We start from the raw sequence: 8,467 nt of genomic DNA, 5'->3' as shown, positions 1-8,467 counted from the left end.
AAGTGTTAATATTGTGAGGTTGGATTTTAAGTACATTTAAAACAAGTCCTATTCAAAACGTAGTTTTTAACAAAGACCTCTATAGGTGTTTTAACTGCATCATTGTTGAACCGTTTTAAATAACTCCGTTTTTGATTTTTACTATTTCAACATGCCCCCCCCCCCCTCAGTGGCACAGCGGTATGTCTGCGGAGTTACAACGCTAGAATCCGGGTTTCGATACCCTTGATGGGTGAGCACAGATAGCCCATTGTGTAGCTTTGTGCTTAATTACAAACAACCAAAAGTATTTCAACGTAGCATAAAGCATTGTCTTAATGATGAAGTAAAGTTACTATTCTATAAAACGTCCTTATAATATTATGTATTCTACAATATTAAAATTGTTGAAATAGAACGCCTCCAGAAAGAAGGTGTCAAGATTTATCACTAAGCATTACGATTTGACGAAGAGCGCTCGCTCGATACGTTATCTTTCAGAAATAAATGTATAAAGATAGCGAGTTCGTAACTTTTTCATTCGTTTCTTTACCACCCAGACACAAATTTAACAGGTTGTAGGCCTGTTGTCGGTGTTAAGCTTAACCTGGACTTTGTTGCGAAGTGTCAATATGCAAATCCATTGGGAAAAAAATCTCATTCTTCTGTTTTTTGTATCTCCTACATGCCTTTCCTAACGCACCTACTGGTTCATTTGGATTCATATCAGGTATCTGGGTTACTCAGATTTGATCATTGTTTATTCAAACTACTGCTCAACAGATAGTCTTGTATGATATAATGTATATTTATATTCGAAAAGGTGGGATCCTTTTCAGTAGATTTCTGAGAATGTTGGCACTGCAGCAACAGGAGTAGCGCTATGAAAAAGTATTGATTGTTCTTCTAAGTATTACAGTTAAAAGGAACCAATATATGAAATTACCAGTATCGAACCATTATTCGCGATTCCAACTCAAGGATCAAACCAAACTAATTTCCAAGGTTGTTATCAAATCCATATCTTTGCATCCTATGCAAACAATTAGTAGTTGGTATAGATTAAAGCTTTTGTTTATGATGCCAGGTAAACCTTGTTAAACGTTGTGAACAAAATAAAGGAAAGTTTTCCTCTGTACAACTGATAAAACCTTTCTTTAATTCATGTATCTCACCCGATGATGCCAAGTAAACCTGGTTAGACGTTGTGAACAAAATAAAGCAAAGTTTTCCTCTGTACAACTGATAAAACCTTTCTTTAATTCATGTATCTCACCCGATGATGCCAAGTAAACCTGGTTAGACGTTGTGAACAAAATAAAGCAAAGTTTTCCTCTGTACAACTGATAAAACCTTTCTTTAATTCATGTATCTCACCCGATGATGCCAAGTAAACTTGGTTAGACGTTGTGAACAAAATAAAGCAAAGTTTTCCTCTGTACAACTGATAAAACCTTTCTTTAATTCATGTATCTCACCCGATGATGCCAAGTAAGCCTTGTTAAACGTTGTGAACAAAATAAAGCAAAGTTTTCCTCTGTACAACTGATAAACCTTTCTTTAATTCATGTATCTCACCCGATGATGCCAGGTAAACCTGGTTAGACGTTGTGAACAAAATAAAGCAAAGTTTTCCTCTGTACAACTGATAAAACATTTTGTGAAACTTAAAATGACGGAGCTATTTCTAATATTTTATTACTAAGTAGGAGGATTAGAATTTTTTGAGCGCTCATATTAGAATGTTGCATTGATTACAATCATCATTTCAATTTGAACATCTGCGAATTTCTTTCCTCTTCCTTATTTCACCAAGAACTTCACATACACGTTAACCAAACACGTTAACATACACGTTCACCATAACTAGATGAGGTAAGCTGCCAGTACTTCTGGCAATGTAGCGTAATTTGATTTTAAATAATTAAATGTTGTAATAATTCCAGTAAGTTTCAGTAATTGCATAAACAAACCTTCAAATGTGGATTGGTAATGGTTTTAGACTACACATTCTGGCCGTATTTGTGGGGGAAAATATTAATATAACTTTAGTCAAGTATATGTTTTTCAACATACTTGGTCTTATAAATTGTCCTAAAACAAAGTTGTAGGTATAAAAAGTATGGTAATAATTTTAATTTTTTAAAGTTTGTTTCTTTGTTTGTTTGTAATTAAGCACAAAGCTAAACAATGGGCTATCTGTGCTCTGCCTACCACGGGTATCTAAACCCGGATTTTAGCATTGTAAGTCCGCAGACATACCGCTGTGCCACTGGGGGGCTATTTTGTAAAGACAAGTAGGGATCGATATATACGTAACTTAGCTAGCTATAGTAATATAGAAAGGTTTAATGCTACAAAAAGTATTGAAACAAGAAAGTCAAAACAACAAAAAACTGAGTTACTTAAAATAAAAAAATAAAAAGTATCCCTACTTTGACAAATCACTGTGATTGTGTTAATCTGAGCCAAAGTAGGGATGAACATGTTTAAACAACGTATCTAGGTTACATATAAATCAATCCCTACTTTTTTTTAATAAAATTAAAAAAAAAATGTTTAAATGTACCTGTTTGTTTTCTTTTTATTAGCTGTATTTTTGTGCACCAGTAATACTAAGATTTGGACCCGTGTATATCCATATATATGTATTTACTTACTTAGATGAAAATTCGATGAAATAATGAAATTTTGATTCATTCAATAAACACATATATAGCGATTTAGGCGGCTTTTTAAGTACAATAAGCTTTAGTTTTGCTCAGCTGTAAGATAGTCATTGTTAATATTCAGACATTTTAAAGGTGGTTTTAAACAGGCGAGTTTTATGACTGCCATTTTGTTTCATCACGATCCCTACTACTAAGGACTACTGTATTTAATGATATTTGGGCACTTTGTGAAATACTTATGATATTTAAATTAATACCTATGAAAGCTTTCTATTCTATTGCTAGTAAAATGTTCATGCATCACCAAAGACAATATTTCCTAAGTGGACTGGCATGGCTGGTGGTTAAAGTAGTCGAATGTTAGCCCTTTCAGCCGTGAGGGTATTGTAATGTGACAGTCAAATGCACTGCTTGTAGTTGACAATAGTCCAAGAGTTGTCTGTAGGTAGTGTTGTGATGTTGACTGACTTCAAGAGTTGTTTGTAGGTAGTGTTGTGATGTTGACTGAGTTCCTTTGAAATGAGGAAAAGCTAGCGAAGATAATTCTCTTACCAAAAAAAATATCCAATTCTATACGAGTTCTCTTATTAAGATATAAAACTATTGGAAAACCTTCCCTTAGTTTCTCCTTATATTTCAAGATTATTTTAACTGATCTCCAAGTAAATTTTATTGTTAAAAAAGACGGAAAATAACAACTTTTGTGAGTAACGTGAATCTGTCTGATGAACGTTGCCAAAGCTCAAACCGTTTCAAGCAGTTTGTCTATTGTACCAAGCCTACATCATGTGTATTTAAGAGTTTAGGTGTGGTTCTTGCAGAATGACCAACAAATTAATTGTTCATGAGATTCTAGAGCTAAGAAATGGCGATTATGTGAGGGAAGAGAAGCAGAATAAATGAAGAATAACTAGATGAACTACTGACGTATCTTTGCTAAAGGTTAGTATACATCTTTGACATTTAACGAGAAGACAGTTCCTCGGGAAATAAATACAATAATAGAGCAAATTGGATGACTTATGACAAACTACCTATCAATAAAGATATTTGATATTACATAATCTAGTCCTAATTCCACTTCTTCTCTGAGCTCACTCCAGGCCTAAGTATCACCTGGTGGCAGCATATCTTTAGTAGACACATAACTATACAACTTTACGTTTTTATAGCTCTACATCATAATAATGATACACGTTAAGTAAAAAAGACTATGGACAATGTTCAACGAGCACATTTCAATAGAAAATGTTTTAAGAAACCTCATTAGAAAAGCGAATTATCTTCCGTAGTTCTAGGAGAATTTCGCTTGTTTTCGGCCTGGGAAGCTTTACTTTTTCTCTCTGCCGGACGCGGCTCCCCATTTATATGTGTCATATTTCTGTACTTGTAAATCTTGTAAATCCCCGTCCCGCCAAACATGCTCGCCCTTTCAGCCATGAGGGCGTTATAATGTGACAGTCAATCCCACTATTCGTTGGTAAAAGAGATGCCCAAGAGTTGGAGGTGAGTGGTGATGACTAGCTGCCTTCTCTCTAGTCTTACATTGCTAAATTAGGGACAGCTATCGCAGATTGCCCTCGTGTAGCTTCGCGCGAAATTCAAAAACAAACAAACAATCTTATAAATACAGAATATTTGAACAAAAGTAAGTTTAACAGAAAAAAAAATTGTGACTATCTGAACGTCGTAACGTTGTATTACGTTCTTTACGTATGCCAATTTAACGTCCATATGTTTTCTTTATAGAGTAATAAAACACTTTTATCAAAAGATTAATAGTGAACTGAGGTATTATTTTCTTTATGATTTAAGTATTTGAGTCATGATTCTTTAAAACCAACTGTCTGTCAGTTTGACCTATACAAGTTTCGCGCACGCACACACACAAACACACATACATACTGAGTTGAGAACGTTTCACGCTCCGAAATTTACTTCATTCCAACTTTCTCAGAAAGTATTAACGTTTTATATTACTTGCATTGTCGTAAAGTATATTTCATTAAAATAAATATTTAACAGCTTGTATTTATTAGGGTGCAGAACTTTGTAGCTGGCAGAGCTTGACATTTAAATTGGTAATAATTTTAAACACATATTTTTTTTTATTTTTATTGCCTCATACACTCTTGTTACTGTTCTTCCGGTGGCTCAGAGTTTATAACCCTAAAAATCTGGTTTTGATACCTGACATGAGCGGAGCACAGATAGTCCATTTTGTAGTTTTGCAGTAACACACAAAACAATCTTCTGTAAATACGTAATGGGGAAATAAAAAGTATACTAACAGAAATTACCATCTGTTTTAGTATGATCTTGTATCATATATAAATTAAAAAGAATGACTTAACAGAAATTATCATCTGTTATAGTATGATATTATATTATATAAAAATTAATAACCTGTGAAGGTCTACCAATGATCAGTTTTTTTTTACCAAAAGCTTAACAACGTAACACCCATTCAAGGGTATTTCGGTGTTCTAATTAATCAGTTAGGCTATAGTAACCTGTAAGTTGATATTCGCAGGCTATTGGCCCGATATTGACACATAAATCCATAGAGCCCCTTAAAAGATAACTCGTAGTTGGTTGATGGTGTTAGAAAGAACGACACTTTGTTTGAATTGTTTTGTAACAATTGTTACTATTGTACAGTTTGTTTGGTTGCAGTATTCGTTCTCTAACGGTCGTATTAATTTTTCGTATCTGTTTTTGTCCACTCCAGTTAGTATATTATATTTCATGTAAAGTCCAGTCTACTTTAAACTAAGCATAGAGCATAGTTTGCGAGTGAAGAGTAGATTGTAATAAGTAGAACATAGTTTATGATTGAGGAGTATATTGTACTGTGCATGGCTCATTGATTAAGACGAGGATTAGAGTTTAAACATAGAGCATAGTTTGCGAGTGAAGAGTAGATTTTAATAAGTAGAACATAGTTTATGATTGAGGAGTATATTGTACTGTGCATGGCTCATTGATTAAGACGAGGATTAGAGTTTAAACATAGAGCATAATTTGTGAGTTTGGGATTATCAAAGTTCATACTGTGTATTGACCAGTTGGCCAAGTCTCGGATCAACAAACACAAAGTTTTAATTTAAAATGTTTTTTTCTTTTGTTTGCAATATGAATATTTTCTCTTTGTAAACTACAACTCCTGGTCTTTACTTTGAAAAGTTATTCCCCCTCTTTGTTTCCTGTTGTTGTTGTTTTTTCAGAATTTCCTGCAAAGCTACACAAAGTAGTTTCTATGTATAGCTATCCCAAATTTTTAACTGGTGGACTAGAGGGAAGACCGCTAGTCACCAGCACCCATTGCAAAGTTTTGGGCTTTTCTTGTACGATCGGAAAGAGGGATTTGACCGTCACTCTTATAACACATACACACACTACTCTTAATGGGCGATGCGTATGTTTGCGGCAATTTCCCGCAAACCATAGACTCTAGGATTCAGAGTCCGAGTGCACTAGCCACTAGAATTCGTCGTGAACGAGGGACGAAAGTCTTCCTTGTGAATCCAATTACATCATCATTCTTTGTTTACTTGAAAGTAATTTAATCTTAGGTCCTCTAAATACAGAACAACATTGAACAGTATCGGTAAGCAACACTCGTAATATCACGTGTTGTAGCTTTTTCATATCTGTGTATTGGAAAATATACATTTTAAAATTCTAGGTTTATAGCAATAATTCACAAATATGTATATGTACGTGTGTGTGTTGTATTGCAAAATTGTTTTAACACACAGCATATCTTAAACGTCCGATACAGCATTGTCTGTATGATGATTGAGAATTAACGACAGAAAACCTAAAGTTCGTATTTCTCAATGAACCATTTTATTAAGTGTTTTACTTAACTGAAAAATAACCATGTCAAAAATATCCATGATCCATAGTGAACTGATTAAAATATTATAGAAAAATTCATAAAGGCAGCCAGCAAAAAAATTTCATTTAACTATACGTTTACTTGCAGCCACAAGAAAGACGAAAACAGTTATTCTAAATCCAGTTGCAATGGACTGCCTCATGATTTTTGTTTGTTTTTTTTGTAGCTAAAATTTCCCGATGGAGTTCACAATAAGTGAGGATACGTCAATAAACCCTTTTCTTAGACATGAGAAAAGCAAACCGAACAAAACTAACGACGAGACATTTTTTATTTCAAGTGAATGTTGAAGAAACAAAATTGGAAGCTTACGACAGGAGGAATGTTGTGAGGAGGAGGATTAGGGTTACCTTGACAATTATTGTGTTAGTCTAATTACCTAGTGTGACAAACCACTGACAGGTATGCTAAGTAAAAATATTCCCGTATCCAGTAGACTGTGAATCAAAGATCTTAGGAATTTGATTCACAGAATGCATAAAACGATATACATCAAACCATGCATTATTTTCTATTTACCTTTTCAATATATAACACGGGCCTGCTGTGGTTTTATTGTTATAAAATTTTTACATGTTCTATAGTAATTCCTGTACGCTGGATCCGAAAATGATATATATTTTTTCTCCATCACGTACATATTTTTCACAAAACGTCATATGATTAATTTTACATCAGTGAATCATTTTCATTGAAATCGGGTCACATTTTGTTATGCTTAAAATGTTGACAACCACTGGCTATAGATTTCTATAGACCAATCGCGACGTGAGAGTTTTATCGATCATTCTAGAATCCAAACGTAACAAATATAATAATATAAAAATGTTCATTGTGGTAAACTAAATAATAATTTGATCTAAAGTAAGAGTTTTTTTCTCTTCAAGATTTGTAAAAAAAATATTTACGTGATAAAAAAATATGAATATTATTTTCGAAATCTGCGTAGCTGAATTATGGAAAATCCGTTATTAAAACAAAACAAACTGTTTATGAAGGCCTATATAATCCACCTCTTATACAAAGTATAACTGAGTCAAATTAAAGCACAACCATGCAGTTTTCTGTTTTCTATAGAAATAAAATGTATTTAATTAAAATTAGATGATCAGAATTATTTTAAGCTAAGCAACTTTTTTTGAAATGTTTGTGTATACTTACCTGCATATTTTACACTCTCTAACATTCATCGGTTACAATCTGGTGTTTCTGTATTTACACTTTCTCTCATTTTATGGTTCTAAACTCTTCTAATACACTTTACTGAACGATTTTTGAGAGAATTCTTCAAATGTTTATAATGTGACAACTCAAGTTATTCTACACATCTCATCATTATTTTTTCGTATTTTTATATACATTATAGTCGCGACGGACAGTATTTGAGAGGAAGTAACTTTTTTTAGTATTTGTTGATTGAAGTCATTCCGAAGAATGTTGTAATTTTGCAGCAAATGTAGACTTTCACATAACACCAAATATATAGATAACACGCAGTGTATGGTAATAGCATTCTATTACCGTTACCATAATGACCAAAGCAAATAGATACTTATCACTTGATAAAAATTAAAGTCCTGCTAAGTTGTTTTATAAAACAATATCTATAGAGAATAACGTTATAAAAATACATTATTATAATCTCAAGTGCTCACGATAAGCAAGTGTTTTGCATTAAACTAAAAACTTTAGAATTTGAGGCGCGAAATACACAAGCACTTTATGCTTATGACAATCGAGCTATCTTTCACGCATGTTATAATAATACCAAAAATAACGTCTGATACGAGAAGATTAAGCTGTTTAGTAGATGTAAATGCATTAGATCATTATAGCTATGGGCAATATTTACCTCATACGAAAGTATACTCTTTAAAAGAATAACACAGATCTATATTTTGTCTATGCTATT

This window comes from Limulus polyphemus, unplaced genomic scaffold, assembly GCF_000517525.1.
Source record: "Limulus polyphemus unplaced genomic scaffold, Limulus_polyphemus-2.1.2 Scaffold460, whole genome shotgun sequence".
Lineage (NCBI taxonomy): Eukaryota > Metazoa > Arthropoda > Merostomata > Xiphosura > Limulidae > Limulus > Limulus polyphemus.
This window is presented reverse-complemented; position numbering follows the sequence as displayed.